The sequence below is a fragment of the Mustela erminea genome, chromosome 10 (genome assembly GCF_009829155.1).
Source record: "Mustela erminea isolate mMusErm1 chromosome 10, mMusErm1.Pri, whole genome shotgun sequence".
Classification (NCBI taxonomy): Eukaryota; Metazoa; Chordata; class Mammalia; order Carnivora; family Mustelidae; genus Mustela; species Mustela erminea.
The window spans coordinates 62,445,120-62,461,231 of record NC_045623.1 but is presented as its reverse complement, the minus strand read 5'-3'; the positions used below and the strand labels follow the sequence as shown (position 1 = coordinate 62,461,231).

The 16,112-nt window shown below is 41.2% G+C and overlaps 2 long non-coding RNA genes across 2 annotated transcripts; one reads left to right on the top strand and one right to left on the bottom strand.

Moving 5' to 3' along the window:
• Positions 1 to 29: 29 nt before the first annotated feature.
• Positions 30 to 6,584, top strand: LOC116600780. The gene is made up of 4 exons (XR_004289808.1): positions 30 to 296; positions 2,712 to 2,825; positions 3,409 to 3,843; positions 5,806 to 6,584. It is a non-coding gene; the product is annotated as an uncharacterized LOC116600780 (long non-coding RNA).
• A 5,517-nt stretch (positions 6,585 to 12,101) lies between these two features.
• On the bottom strand, positions 12,102 to 15,597 carry LOC116600782. Its single transcript, XR_004289810.1, has 3 exons — positions 15,457 to 15,597; positions 14,424 to 14,622; positions 12,102 to 12,247 (listed from the first exon to the last, which is right to left on the bottom strand). It is a non-coding gene; the product is annotated as an uncharacterized LOC116600782 (long non-coding RNA).
• Positions 15,598 to 16,112: the final 515 nt, after the last annotated feature.

Below are 16,112 nucleotides of genomic sequence, written 5' to 3'. Positions count from 1 at the left end.
TGGAAGACTTGGGGGCGGAGTCTCATGAGTCACGGGGCGGGGCTGAAGCCTTGTCCAGCCCCTTACGCAAAGGGGAGGAGGGACCTTCAGAGAAAAGTTCCGCAGTTTTCGGAGGTTTGGTCCTTTGGACTTCTGTTGGTTTGTAAAAGACCTTGGGAAGTTGCCCAGGCTTGGGCTTTGAAGAGATAGTGCTCTTGGACAAGTTCTTGGCTCTTCACTTCTCTTATTGATAAAATGGGGCTATCTACCTGGAGTGCTGAAAAGATCAAAGCCAGACCTGCTTTGAACTGTGACAGGTGCCTGGTTTTCTATCTTTTTCTTTCTCTTTCTTTCTTTTCTTTTTGTCTTTCTTTCGGAAAAGGGTCACTCAGCGATTATGTGAAGTACTAAACAACTTCTATTTTAAAATTGAAAAAAACATTTAAGAATGTAACTTACTTTATTGAGATCATTACAATTAATTAAAGATTCACTCTCATGTTCATTGATCTTTACAATAACCCAGTGAGGATTGGTGTCATCAGTCACACTTTACAGATGAGGAAATTGAGGCTCAGAAAACTGAAATGACTATCAAAGGATGTATAGCTACTCAAAGACAGAGCTTGGACCAGAATCCGGGTCTTTTGACCCTATACTGAGGGCTCACCCTCTACAAACCATATTGGCAGGATAAACACCATTTCTCTCAAAGAATTTATGACTTCTCAAGAAATTAGATATTGGCCTTGAGTAGCCTCTACGAGCATTTATGCTCACATTGTTGCAACTGTTCATTCACTTGTCTGCCTCCACCATGAGACTGTGAATTCTTTAAGGAAAAAAGCTCTGTCTGCTAGTCCTTGTACTAGTCCTTATACTGGCAACATTCAAAATGGTGCCTGACATGTCTTAGGAGCTCAGGATTTATTTAACTGGTGAATGAACGAAACAATGTAAGTATGCTCATACAGCTTTCTAAGTGTTTCAGGCACCTTTCCACTGTTATACATCCTCATATCACTTTTTGCTAAATTTGTGCAAAGAACAGAGGACACAATGACTAAATTTAACTGAGATATCTCTACAGTTTCATAGTATGTTCAAAGGAGTTTTCAAGTGATCATATGTTTAGATTTTTTTCCCAACAAAATGAACTTTCATAATTATTCCTATTTTCCATCATAATTATCCCTTTAAATTTAGTTCTTTATAATACCTAACAAAAATTTTAACTCATTATGATGCTCTGCTTTCCATAAACTGAAACTGAATGAATGTCAGAATAATTTTAGAGCAATAAGGGCAGAAGATGAATTACAAACAGAGAGGATGGGTCAAGGCTGATGTGATCTCCTGTTGTATCCCACATATTGCATAGGGTGGAATCACTCTTGGACCTCCCAAGAATCATGCAAATCATGCAAATTAATTATTATCACCCCACCCCATCCCCCATTGTAGAGGTGAGGAAACCAAAGTTCAGAAAGTTACAGTTAGATTCCTGAGTCCTAGAGGTGGAATTCCAACCCAAGTCTTTCATATATACACATATATATATTAAATGTATATAATATAATAATATAACATAAAATATGTTGTGAATTAAAATATAGAGTATGTGTGTTATGTATATATATACATACGTACATACATATATATTAAAATATGGAGTATGTATATATACGTATATTTTATTTATCTATTTTAATATATTTATCTATTTTATATATATTATATTTTATTTATATATTTATATATATTTCTATTTATATATACATATGTATGTACGTATATATACATACATACTCTATTTTTTAATTAAATAATCAATTTTAACTTAATTTTAATGCATATATATGTATATATACACACATACATGCTCTATATTTTAATTCACAACAAAAGCAATAGGGTCTTTCACAACACTACATGAATTGGTTTAAGAGTAAATCATAATCGGGTAATTTTCTGATTTCTTTGAGGCACGTAAATCTAGAAATGAGTAGAAAGTGTATTTTGAAGGTTAGAAACTTATCTTGGGTGTATAGAATCCTTCTCAGTCCACTATTACACTTTTATTTTCTTCATTGATCCTAAAATAGATTTGTCAAGAGGTACCATACCTGTAAATCCTCACAAATATAGTTAGAGGAACATTCAGTCAAGAAAGTGTCTGGCTCATATTTTAACTGCACTGCTTTCAAAGACATTAGAGACACAGCTTATTCATTTAATTTCTCCCTATTTCTGGTGAAAAAAGATCACTGCATTTTTATTGAGAAAGCAAAGTATAATTGCAATATTAATTCATAAAAAGCTGGCATGTTAGCGATCATGCTAATTAGCTGAGATTTGTAAAGTGCTTTAAAAGCAGGAACTGTCACACAACTGCTCACTAATGTTATTGTTACATTATGATCCAAACTGTCAGCTAAACGATTGCCAGGAATTCAAGAGTTCCCATTTTAAATAGAAAATGGTCAGTGAGCAGGGAGGAAAACTACTTTATCTATGCAGAGGTGAGATAATAGATGAATGCAGACATAGACTTCAGGGCTACGCTTGGCAGGCATTGGAAATGGCTTGAATTGTTCCAGGAAAACAAGCTGCATTTTATTTTATTTTCCCTCCCCAGTTCCCTGAAATCACATAAGGTAGCTACTGAAAAAGCTGTTCTCAGTATGTTGTAAGGAGCGTCTGCCAATGTACTTCTTACATTTTAATTACAGTAATGCTACATCCATCTGACATTATGCGGAAGGGAAAGAAAAGATGCCAACATTAATGAGCTCCTACTGTGTGCCAGGCATTTTACAGACATTATTTCTTTATAGCCCTTTGAGGTAAGGAATTGTTATTTTCACTTACAGATGTGGTAACTGAGGTTCAGAACAGTTAAGTGATTTACCCAGGGAACTGTAGCTTATCGTTGTTTTCCTTACAGCGTGCTGTCTTAGGTTAGTTTCTAATAGCATCATTCAGAATTGCATTGTTTCTTCTCAGCAACCCCCAGTGGAAGAATTATGCCTCTTTCTCAAAAGCTCCAGGAGGATGGGTGTTGGTGGGCGGGCTTGGGTCTCAGGCCATCTCAGAAGCCAGATGGACTCAGTTCCACCTGCACCACATTCAATAAGGAGGCGTGGTGGCTCCCCGGAGCAAAATAAGGGTACCGTTTCCAGAGGGAGGAAGAATGGATGCTGGGTAAGGAAAACAACAGATGCCAGCTATACTGTTCTATATTGCCATTCCCCTCTGTTCCCTCAGGCCTTTGGTACAGTCTGTTAACAGCTACCGGCTTCTGTTAGCATTGTACCAGGCAAGTTACTCAACCCCTCTAGATGGCCACGTCTTCATTTGGAAAATGACCTATGGAATAATCTCCTCCAGAAGTAAAATTCTTTGATCGTGTTCTTGTTCATTTCACAGACATTTCTGAACACTGTCACAGGGAAAGCAGGGATGGAATTGTCGAAGTCTGCATGGGTTTGGATGTGGTTGGCTGCTTAGTTAAGTACGGACTGTAAACAAAATATTCCCTCTGCCTGGAATGCGTGACACTCCCCACCTGTCTTCCAGAACCCTCCACGTGCAGGGGCACTCTGCCTTCCTTTCCCCATCTCCTTCCCTCTGAAAGGGCTGGTTCTGGCTCAGCTTTGGTCCACTGTTGCCGTTTTGGAACTCGGGCTCAGAGTTGTCAGGTCTTTTGATTCTTTTCTTTGAAGACAAGCCAGAAATCAAGATTAATTTGTGAAAAAGCATCAAAGTTTTGAAAAACGCTATGGAACCAAACAAACACTTACGTGGGCTGCATCTGACCTGCAGTTTGTGACTCTTGCCCTAAATCCTTCTCTCCTACCACATGTAACACTTCCATGTTCTTATTTTCTCACCGTCTGCCTATGGTGCTACTAAAGTCTTCTTCGGGCGGGGAGGGGGGGAGCATGTTTCTGTTCCTCTTTGTATCCACAGCCTCTAGCTACAATGCCTGGTACATTATAATCATTTAATAACTATCCATCTAATCAATGAGTGAATCAACTAGAAAAAAATAAAGCCAGAGTTTTTTTTAATTGAATATAGAAAACTTATTTTGTAAACACTTAATCAATGGATATTTTAAATGAGAGCTATATAAATATATATATTTACATATATATGTATATTTCTATATAGGTATATATATATAGTATATATGTATATACGTATACATATATATGTATATAACAATATGTATATAACAATTGCATTATGATCCTGACAAAAAATACAGAACGTACTAGACAAAGGAACAATTATAAACCTAAACAGAGTCCCAGAGTCCCTTCTCATGAGTGAATGAGAGACTTGTGTAGTTTTCTTGCCTGCCTCTTTATTGTGTATGCTGCCTGTACTTTGGAGGGGATTGAGGGGAGGCATAAGGCAAATCTCCAACTTGAGGGAGAAATTCAGTCTGTGCTGATGCTGAAGGGCTGCGTAAAATGAGATGTAAACCTGTGCTGACTCAGTTCTAGAGCTCGCACATGGTCGAGTCTGTGAGCATAAAACCCAGTCCAGGGTCCTTCCCTTGGCTGTCTAGGTAGCTCCCTTTCTAGCTGTAAAGTCAGCTTCAGCACTGTGCTTTTGCTTATCTTCCTGCCCATTCACACAAACTCGCTTCTCTGCGACCCCAGAGCCACAGTGCATGCTTGTGTCAGGGGCCCAGCACTCTGGCAGATAGCTGCCTCCACACTAGCCTGGGACCTCCTTGAGGACAGGAATCATGTCCATGTTATCCACATGCAGCACACAGTAGGGGCCCTACCAGTGTTTGAATGAACAATATGCCTTCTATGTTAGAAAGCACATTGTTATCTCAAAGCTTCAAGAGCTTTCATTCAATTCAGTAAGTGTTTACTGAGTACCTGCTATGTGCCAAACACTATTCTCATGCTTGGGATATACTGATAAATAAAAAAGACAGTTTTCTACCCTGATAGAAGTCACTTCCTAGTAAAGGGGGAGAGAAAATAAACACTAGACATAATATTAATCAATCAATCAATCAAGTAATATCAATGAATTATTATATATCAATAACCATATTAATATATTATATTAATACATTAATACATTATATATTAACTAATATATTATATTAATATATTACATATTAATAAATCATTATAAATTAATTATATATTGGTTAGAGGTGACTGAGTATTATGGATAATGGGGAAAAAAAGTAGAGTAGGATATGGATCCTGAGAGTTCAGAGTGGTGAAGGGGTACAGGTTTTAAAAAAGGGGTTCAGGGGCGGGGGCGGGAAGTTGGGTGAGCCTGGTGGTGGGTATTACGGAGGGCATGTATCATGGAGCACTGGGTGTGGTGCATAAACAATGAATTCTGGAGCACTGAAAGGAAATTTAAAAAATAATTAAACAAATAAAAAAATTTAAAAACATTTAAAAAAGGGGTTCAGCCTAGGCCTTGTTGGGAAGGTGGCATTTGAGCAGAGTCTTGCCAAGCTGATGTCAGGAGAAAGTGTTTAGGTGGAAGGAACAGCCACTGCAAAGGCCCTGGGTGGGAGTGTGCCTTGGGGGGGGCCAGGATGGTGGAGGAAAGTGAGCAAAGGGAGAGTAGGAGGGGAGGAGGCCAGCCAGACACCGGGCCACAGGTCCGTGTCTGTCCGTGTCATTCTAAGGACATTCTGAGTGAATCAGGGAGTCATTGTTGGGGTCCACCGAGATTAAACCTAGATATTAGCAATACAAGTTCACTGAAATTTTTTTAAGATTATATGCCAAGTGGTTGATAACATGCACTATTTGATGTTTCTTTTGTTAGGTTTCCTGAGGAAAAAAAAATCCTACAAAATAGAACTGATACTTTTATTAAAATAATTCCTCTTTCCCAGGATCATGGATGAGTCCCTCTTTGTCTACGTTGGTTTTTGTGTTGAGTCACTTGACTTATTTCTCCTTTTTTCACACCACATCCCAAGTTCTCATTTGAACAGTCATATCGACTACCTGAGAAATAAACCGACTGTCTTAACATTTCCCATTCATTTAACATGGGTGTTTTTACCACATTGAGGGGCCCCAAGTCCATATGCTGCTTGCTGTTGTCGCTGCTGGGTTCAGTAGCCTCTGATGTGAACAAGATCTGGTCACCACCGATAAGAAATCCATACTCAATATATAAATAGATCATTACGAAGAAACAGAACAAAGGCCATGAAGCAGAGGTCTGTGCCCGGAACCATGGAGATCTGATGGGGCGAGGCTAATTCTGTGCCTTCTTGTGCTCTGCCTCTCATCTTCTCTAGGTCACTTTTTACTCCAGTGATTTCCATGGCAACCAGCTTCACACAGGTATAACCTGACGGCACCATACATCTACTTTCTGCAGCAGAAAGTGCACACATGCACAATCCGGAAAAGCAGGGGTGTTAATACCCCATGAGAGAGTGGATGACTGATGGGGAGAAAATCCCTGTAGGATGGAGCCCCTTTGTTCACAAAGCAATAACTTACTCTTGAATTGACTTTCCCTCCTTAACTGGCATGCTCTTTCCAGTCCTCCTTCATAATCCTTTGGACTACTTCCCAAATAAATTAGTCTCTGAAGCCCTGGTCTCAGATTCTTCTTTCCTGGGGAAGCCTAAGAGAAAACAGTAAGGTCAGCCTTGGGTTTTGAAAGTTGAGCGAGAGCTTTCCAAGTGCGGAGAGAGGGAAAGTACTTGCATTCCAGGGGGAAGGGGAAAAAAAGGCATGAGCAAAGAATATGAGGCGAGGACAACACAAGGCAGGGCTAGGGATTTGCATGACCTGCTGTGACTGAAGCATAGGCTACATGGACGATATGAGGAGGGGAAAACTAGTGGGATGATTTGATCATTGAGAAATACCCCTCAGATACACTAAGCTGAAGATATTGAAAAAAAATGTTCCCCTGAAGTTTTGTTTGTTGTTTGTTTCTCATTATAACATTCACACTGTTCTAGGGACACCTGGTTGGCTCAGCCAGTAAAGCATGCGAGTCTCGATCTCCCGATCATGAGTTCGAGCCCTTACATTGGGCATGGATCCTACTTAAAATAAAGTGCTATTAAAAAAAATAAGCATTCACATTGTTCTTAATTTCTGGGAAATCAATGGCCCATGGACTGAGTAGTAACCGTGAGCCATGCACTCAGGATGAAATAGAATATTTGGGTGAAACACCAAATTCTGGAAAATAAAACTGCTCTTAGTATGCATATTATCAACAGGTATGTAAAACAGATGTTATTGTGACCAGAAAAGAGGAGATCCTGAAAAATTTCAAGGAAGCAAACAGAAATGAACTGTAGAATACCAATTACTATTAATTAAAGTTCTACAAAATAACTGTGCATTTTCATTGTTTTATTATGACGAACAAAACAATTTTTAAGTGCTTTTGTATAATCATTCCTACCTTATTTACTATTAAGGACTTAAGTTTTTGAACTACCCTCTTCCAGGGAGGGAAGGTACATTTAGGTTTGAAAGGAAAATTTAGACCTCTTTGTTTTAGCACTATGTTCTGTCTTATGCAATAATTACCATATTTCACTGAATCTAAGCTTCATTGTCATGGATAGTAAGTTCTTCCATTATTTTATGTGCCATAAAGAAAGAAAAATTGCTGCCAATTACATTTTGACATTCTGTTGATGGCAAGATGCATCCTGTTTTCAGGGATTTGAGAAAATATATCACTTGAAATTGTTGCCTGCAATTTCAACCCCCCCCCTCCCCATTGGGAGCTCTGGTGGGGGCAGGTGTGGGGATAGTGACTTGACTTGTTCAGCTTTGACTCTTTCTAATACTTGAGAGAGTTCCTGGTACACCTATGGCAGATGTGTGTTCTGCAAATGTTTATTGAATCAAACTGAACAGATTTTGATGTATCTTTACCTGTTTTGACATAGGCTATTTCATGGGATAAGAATTTCATCATCTCAGAAGCCTGCAAAGTATCATGAAATAGACCCACTACAGTTCTGTATCAACAAAAATATCATATTGCTGTTTTTTTGTTCATACTGACTGGAGAACTTATTGTGTGTGATTTTCCACAGTATGTTTCATATATGTTTGTTTCCATGCCATGGATTACTTTCTATCACATTCATAAGAAAACCAAGGACCTCTTTAAAAAAATTGTTTAGTTAAATGTAGTTGTAAAAATAATTTTGACAGTACAGATACTGTGTTAATTATTTACATGTGAGGGTATGCTTGAAAGGCCACATGCTGTCCGTAACTCTTCTAACCCTTTGAAAGGATTTACATTGATAGAAAAAAATTGGACATCAAGGAATTATTCATATACATTTGCTGTGGTTTTCATTTAAGACAGGAAGGGGTTTTTCAAGGTTTTCCACGCTTTTATTTGATTTAATTTCATGCTCACTAGAGCCCATTTCCATCACAGTCACCGACACCTTGAACTTGCTGTGATTTTCCTCTATTAAGCAGCCCAGATGATACTCAGTAAGATTCTTGGACTCTAAGCCCCATGTCTTGGAAACAGACCTCACTGAATTAGTGAAGATTCCAGGGTATTCTTCTTACTGAGCTGGTTAAGCCTTTGAAAATATACTATGGACGCTAGGATTTGCCATAAAAGGTTCCAGAGACCTTGGATGGCTCCAGTGCCTGGAGTGCAGTGGTCACACCTCATTAGTCCCAGAGCAGGGGCTGCCTTCCCCACGTTCTCCTGTGGTCTACATCTTCCCTTTCTGGCTGCGGGGCCTCAGGAAGGCAGCCCAGAGTCACTGAGGTACTTCTTGGGAGAGTCCAGACAGGCACACGCCCACGCTAGGCTCCCCTCCATGGGGATTTTGTCTGTATTTCTCCTTTGTCTGATCACTGAAGACTTTAGGTAGATTCTCAGAAAGGCAGAGGTGATGTTTGCTGGAGTAGCCAGTGAACAGTGGGGTAGAAAATGAACAGGAGGGAATTGCAGTTTTGCATTTACTAGCGGGGAGCATCTGAAAGGTACTTGTTACTGGGTCCCTATTTCACCATCTGTAGTGGTGGTTAACGATCCCTACCTCTGAGGGCTTCTGGAAGGATGATATGATCTGAAATAAAATGAAATAAAGATAAAGGAAGTGGACCCAGGGTCTGGCGCAAGGTTTGTAGGTACTTAACAAATCTTGCTGCCTCAGGCTACAGCTGGTCAAGGTTACCATGCACTCCATACATATCAGACTGGTTTTGACCCTAGCATCTGCTTTAGGTCTGTGTTCAAAACAGCCCCTCCTTCAAAGGGCACTAGCCGGCCTGCAAAATGTGGCTAAGACCACCAGGGACCAGCCTTTGCCCCTGGCCAGGGGAGGAGGTTTCTGTGATTTCTGGCCATCATGGCTCTGTGCTGTCAGTTGCAGCCTGAGATGAATATCATGGTCTTGTTCCTTGCTTTACATCACGTGGCCCTGCCCACATCCTCCCCACTAAATAAGTAAGGCTGGCAAACTTTAAAGCTGCAGAATGATTAAAAAGAATAATCTGGGGTCTAATAATTCCCTTTCAGGTTGTGCAAGCAGGAAGGTTTTAAATCTCACAAGAACAATTTAAGGGAAAAGGCACACTCGTTTCTATTCCCAGCAAACATAAGCAGCTAGTGGGTCTGGTTTTCTTAAATGATCTTTACTTACAGAAGGATCCATCACCCAGAGAGAGTATCTGTGTCCAGAATCTGACAGCAGGAAAGTGACTCAGAGCAGCTCTGGGGTTCAGAGAGCTGAGGCTGGCTTTTGATGTGCCTTTCACATCTCCTGGGGACCACCCTAGGCCAAGTGAGGAAATCCCTAGCTCCTTTGTTTTCTTCCCTTCAGGCAGTATGTCCGCCATCAGTGGGTAAGGTCTCTGCCTATACCCCTTCTTCTCCCTTTCTCTCTTTTCCCTTAGCTCTTGCTTCCCTTTCTCCATATTTCTCCTGCCCCCTCTCTTCTTTGGATAAAATCTGAAGGAAAGTGTTGACTCAGAAGACAGAGCTTTCGACTTTCTCTCTTATGAAATAGAGCAAGTCTTGGTATGTTCTTAAATATCTTGAAAATGGGGGAATCATATTTTTCACATATCCAAGCATTTGTAAATGCATTTATTTTTTAAAAAATTTTGAAAGATTTTATGTATTTCTTTGAGACAGAATGAGAGAGCAAAAGCAGGAGGAGGGGCAGAGGGAGAGGGAGAAAGAGCCTCTCCGCTGAGCAGAGAGCCCAAAGCGAGACTCGATCCCAGGGCACTGAGATCATGACATGAACCAAAGGCAGACAGTTAAACCAACTGAACCACTCAGGTGCTCTACAAATGCATAGGTTGGCAGGGGAAATATTCCAGGGTGGTGGGTGATGAGAACCCCAAGGCAGGCAGGAACAAAAGCTGTCTGTTGACACTGAACTATGAGGAATGCAGTGAAGAGTGGTGTGAGATGAAACCAAGAGGTGTCTGGGGCCATCATAGGGGCCATAGAAGTAGCACAGAGGATTTTTAATGATATTATGAAGGCAATGGAAAACCATTTATGGATTTTAAGCAGGAGAGTGATATGACCTAGCATCCTTTCTAAAAGATCACTTTGGGTATTGGATGGTTAATGGATTGTGGGGTGTGTGTGTGTGTGTGTGTGTGTGTGTGTGTTTGGGGGGAGTATTATGAAAGTGGGGGAGATCAGGGGTCCAGATGGGAAATGATAGTTGTTTGGACAGGAGTAGATGATAGAAGTAGATGAAATTGTGATATATTTTGGAGGTATAATCAACAGGATTTGGTGACAGATTGTCTGTGGGGGTGAGGAAGAAGGAGGCAACAAGAATAACTCCTAGGTTTCTGGCTTGAGCAATGCTAGGATGCAGGTCTCGTTTGCCGAGATGTGGAGGACTGAAGCAGGAGCCGACCGAGGAAGAATCCTGTGGTCAGAGGCAGCCAGGCTTGATGCTAGATGCTTCTTGGCTGAGTATCAGCAACATTCTCTGCCATAGCTAGATGCTAATATGTCTTCAGTGTGCTGGACCAGCAGTTTACTCCGGCGCATTAAAATCGTTTTTCCATGAGAGCAAAGTAAGGACAGCCTTGTATTTGCTTTATTTTTCTCTGCAGATAATGAGGTTGTTGTCAATTCCCTCAAAGTGAAAGCACAGTCCCAGAGGAGAGGGGGATGCTGGTGTTAATGGCAGCATCCTCCTGGAGATGCGTTCAAGGGCTAGTTAGAGTACCCCTTGCTAGGGAGGTTAAAGAAGGCCTTTAGCCTCACAGAGGGCATTTGACCAGATGGACTCTCTGGTCCTTCCAACCTGGGGGTCCTGGGGTTTGACAGGTCAGCCAATGAGAAGGTTAATGGAAAGCAAAAGCTAGAAAGCATGAAGGAGGCCCCAGGGATGAAAGAAGTTACTAAGTGGTCTTTAAGAATTCATCCATGTCCTCAGAGCAGAGTTTACTCCCTTGGGTGGTCTGGACTCTGGAACCCCCCTCTTTAGGCTTACTAGTTTCCCAGTATCAAAACATGAATACACAAGTCCTTTACCAGACATGTGATCTTCAACGAATGAATTAACTCCTCTTGTCCTCACTTTTCCCTCACGTAAAATTGTGGAATTTATACATCTTGTGATTGTTGTGAGGACCAATTGAAATTACGGATCCTGGCATAGAGTTAAGGGCTCAGTAAACATTACCCTACGTGCCATCAGAGCTCATAGGAGGGGTTTTATAAACATTTTAGAAAATATAGAAAAGTTTGAAAAAAGTACTTTTATCAGTTAGAGAGAACAGGGTTAACATCTTTTTTTTTTTTTTTTTTAAGATTTTATTTATTTATTTGTCAGAGTGAGCACAGGCAGACAGAATGGCAGGCAGAGGCAGACGGAGAAGCAGGCTCCCGCTGAGCAAGGAGCCCGATGTGGGACTTGATCCCAGGACGCTGGAATCATGACCTGAGCCGAAGGCAGCGGCTTAACCCTATTTTTTAAGGCTTTTCCCCCTGTGTTTTGCTTTGTTTTGTACGTTTGTGCTGCGTAGTTATGATTGTATTGAATTTCATCTTCTGCCGTCATGGTCTGCTTGGGCTGTTACAACAAAATACTACAGACTAATTGGCTTAAACAACACACATTTATTTCTCACGGTTCTAGAGGCTGGGAAGTCCAAGATCAAGGTGCTGGTAGATTTGTTGACTGGGAGAGACATTTCCTGGCTTGTAGACAGCCACCTTCTCCTGCTGTCCTCATATGGCCTTTCCTTGGTGCATATTCCTGGAGAGAGAGAGAGAGATCCATCTTTCTCGCTTCCTTATCTCATAGAAGTAATAATCCCATCATGAGGTTCCCACCCTTCTGACCTCAAATAAACCTTATCACCCTCTAAAGTCTCCACCTCAAATACCATCATATTGGGGGCTAGGACTTCAACTTGAGAATTTTGGGGGGCGGGACACAAACATTCAGCCCATAACACCTGCTTTTTGCCTCTTAATATTATTAGACCACTAACATTCTTCCTATCGCATTTTTGTCATTGTTTCCCCAATAAGGATTTTATTATTTTTTAATGACAAAATGCGAGGGGTGGAGTTGCTCTTTCTGTAGACATTTTTCTATTGCACAATACAATAGAGAGAAGATGGAATTGGACTCAGACAAGCCTGTTTTTGTAGTTTGTTTCTGCTGTTCACCGACTGTGTCATCATATGCAAGTTACTTAACTGTAACTTGTAACCTGAGGTCTCCGTACAGCAGAGATGACAGGCCTCTTCACAGGGTTGTGGTGGGGCTTAACTAAGATAATGTATATTGCAATCACTACATTAATAATATTCCTTTCATTAGATGCTGATTTTCCATCTCCAGCAATTCTGTCGCCTAAGATTTTGTAAATGAGGTGCGTGAAGGATGCAAAATGCAATGGTGAAATTCATTCATGGCCTGAGTCACAAAAAATGTCAAATTTTGTACTTAAACGTCATTACTCAAAGGTGATGGGTATCAGAAGATGGTGTCCTCAGTGCCCCTGCTTTCTGTCTTCAGAAGAATGTGTATATGTGTATGTATTTCCTTGTTGGGACACTCATTGCACATCATTGCAATTGTCTACTGACTTGCTCCATCACTAGATTGCACTCCCTTTTTTTTTTTTTTTTTAAAGATTTTATTTATTTACTTGACAGAGAGAGATCACAAGTAGACAGAGAGGCAGGCAGAGAGAGAGAGGGAAGCAAGCTCCCTGCCGAGCAGAGAGCCCAATGCGGGCCTCGATCCCAGGACCCTGAGATCATGACCCGAGCCGAAGGCAGCGGCTTAACCCACTGAGCCACCCAGGTGCCCGATTGTACTCCCTTTGAGGAAGGGGCCTGCAAGTTTCTCACTTACACTTAAATGTCCAGGATTCAGCTCAGGTCTTAGTTCAGAGAAGACTCCCAATAAAGCCATGCTGAGCTGAATGTATGCCTGGATGGTTGGATGAATGGATGAATTAACATCATCTTGGAGAGAGGGCAGAAAAATGCAGTATTTGTCACCTTAACAGGATTACCATTCTCTTTCTATGTCCTGAGCAAGAAGAATGATTGGAAGTAATAAAAAATAACTAAGAAAATATAATGAAGGTCCAACAGAATTTAATAAAGCAGATGCGCACTGTCATCTTCCCAGGGGCTGAGGAAATTAGAAGTCGTGTTTGAGTCATGTACAGGATATGATGGCAGTCTCTAGGGCTCTGTTTATCAGCTTGGCTTGGGTAGAAAGTTTCTGTCATGATCTTTGTGAAGTCGTGTAACCAAACCATCAAAAATGTCAAGAGACAACCAGAAACTTACTAACCATGATTATAATTGCTTTAGCTTGTTTGTAAGTTTGAGGAGATCAAAAATTATTAGCAATGTATGCAGGAGTTCCACATCAGCAAGGGGACGGGGCAAGTTAAGAACCTGTCTAGTACCTGACCACTTGCTTTACAGAACGTCTGAAATGTAAGGGAGATTCAGGTCTCTCTGAGGTGCCAGTCCCAACACGCCCCACTGTTGGTTCTGAGCCAGTTGAAGAGAAGGACACCAAAATCTCAGATCTAGACTGGAAAAAGTCACCTCAACATGAAGCCAAATTGGCTTCCTCCCACTTACCTACCCAGTCACAGGCAAGATCAATGAGGCAAGCAGCCTCCTCCTCACCTACCCTGGGAAGAGTCACCCTGTCACAAGGAGGAGGAGGAGAATGCTTACAGATCGCAAAACAGGAAACAAATGCAGGCCATGTGGGAACAACAACCTTGAATACCTTACTCCTGGCCAGGACAGGATTGTGAACTATTGGCAAACCATCAGTCACTTGTATGTTAGTAAGGGATTGAAAGACCAGAAATTTTGCTCTAGCAGAATGTTCTGGCTATCTCCTGCTGCTTAACAAACCCCTCCACAATGCAGTATTTTTTCCTTACCATTTTGTCTGTTGACAATCTCAGTTGGGTGGTTCTTTCTTAGGGTCCTTTAGGTGGCTATTGTCAGAGATAGTTGCTGGTGTTGGAATCATCTGGGGAATTCTTCATGTCTGGCCTCTGGGCCGGATGACTGGCCAGCTGGAAACTGGCTGGGACATCAATTCTCCACGGGCTTCTCTACTGTTGTGGCTTGGGCTTCCTCAAAGCATGGAGGAGAGAGTAACTAGATACTTACATAGCATGTGGCTGTCCTCATGGCAAATTTTCCAAGAAGCCTTGGTGAAAACTGCAGGGTTTCCTATGACCTAGCTTTGCAAGTCCTAGAACATGACTTCTGCTACATTCTATGGTCATACAGGTGATGAAGCCCAAGTCAGATTCAAGGGAAGGAGAACTAGAGTCTGCCTCTCAGTGAGAAGAAGAGCCACATCTCTAAGTCAGGGCATTACTGCTCATTCTCACAAAGACCCTATATGGTAAGTGTTATGATCCCCCTTTTACCAGTGAGGAAGTTGAGGCCCAGAGATATTAAGTGGCTTGGTGATCAATGGATGGCATAGTGAGAGATCAAACCCAGTTATGTCTGATTCTGAAGTTTTTCTCCATCTGCTACATTATATTATCATGCATCTATATTGAATCTCTCATTTTATGGAGGAGAAAACGGAGGGCACCTTAAATGCCTGTGAACTGGTAGATTCTCTTTTCTCTTTTCTTTTTTTCAAGATTTATTTATTTACTTTTAGAGAGAGACCAAGAGAGCATGTGAGCAGGGGGAGAGGAAGAGGGAAAAGGAGAGAATTCTCAAGCAGACTCCCCACTGAGTGTAGAGACTGACTCAGGGCTCGATGGCATAACCCTGAGATCATGAGCTAAGTTGAAATCCAAAGTCAGACGCTCAACCAACTGAGCCACCCAGGCACCGCGAACTGGTAGATATTTACAATAATCACTTTTATGACAGTTTCTCTGGCCCTGTATTTGCTCTTGTCTAAAATTAACGAGTTGATATTGAGCAAGGCCCATATTCTACCTTATGAAATGTGCTAGAAGATGCGAAAGACTTCTTTCAACCCTGAGCTCATCAAGAGGGCTTTTCTAACAGCAGAACCAAAAAGGAGGGCCTATCCTGGTACCTCACTGCTGGAGGATGAGATTTCAAAGAAGCCCCTCCATTACCGTGTTGCTGGTGTTCCCAGTTAGAACCCTCAGTCTCTCTCACTCTGTCTTGGAATCAATTCCAAAGTCCTTATGTTTACTAAAGTTCTCCATCAGCAGTTCTTAACTCTACAACACCCACTTTTAATCATAAACATTTTAAATATCTTTCTAAAGATCCTGAAATGGAAGTCATACTACCGACCCACAAAACTCAAAGCACAGAGGAGAAGTCCAAGGAAGGTACTTGTAACAAAATGGTATGGACTTTAGTAAGTAGATACGGCAACACATCTTTGTTTTAAGATGTACACGATTAGTGGTTCTCAAACTGTGATGAAGAGCCAGTTAAAAAAAAAAAAAAAAGTTTTACTTTCGTAAAATACAATAAAACTGTTGCTATAAAGAGCCACTGGGATAAAGGTTCCCGGAAGGTTACTCTTCATTTTTGCACTTAACTGACAAAGGACCTGTAAGCGTGTAGATGAGCTCTGGAAGGTGGATCCCACTTTGACTAGCACTGCTTTAGAG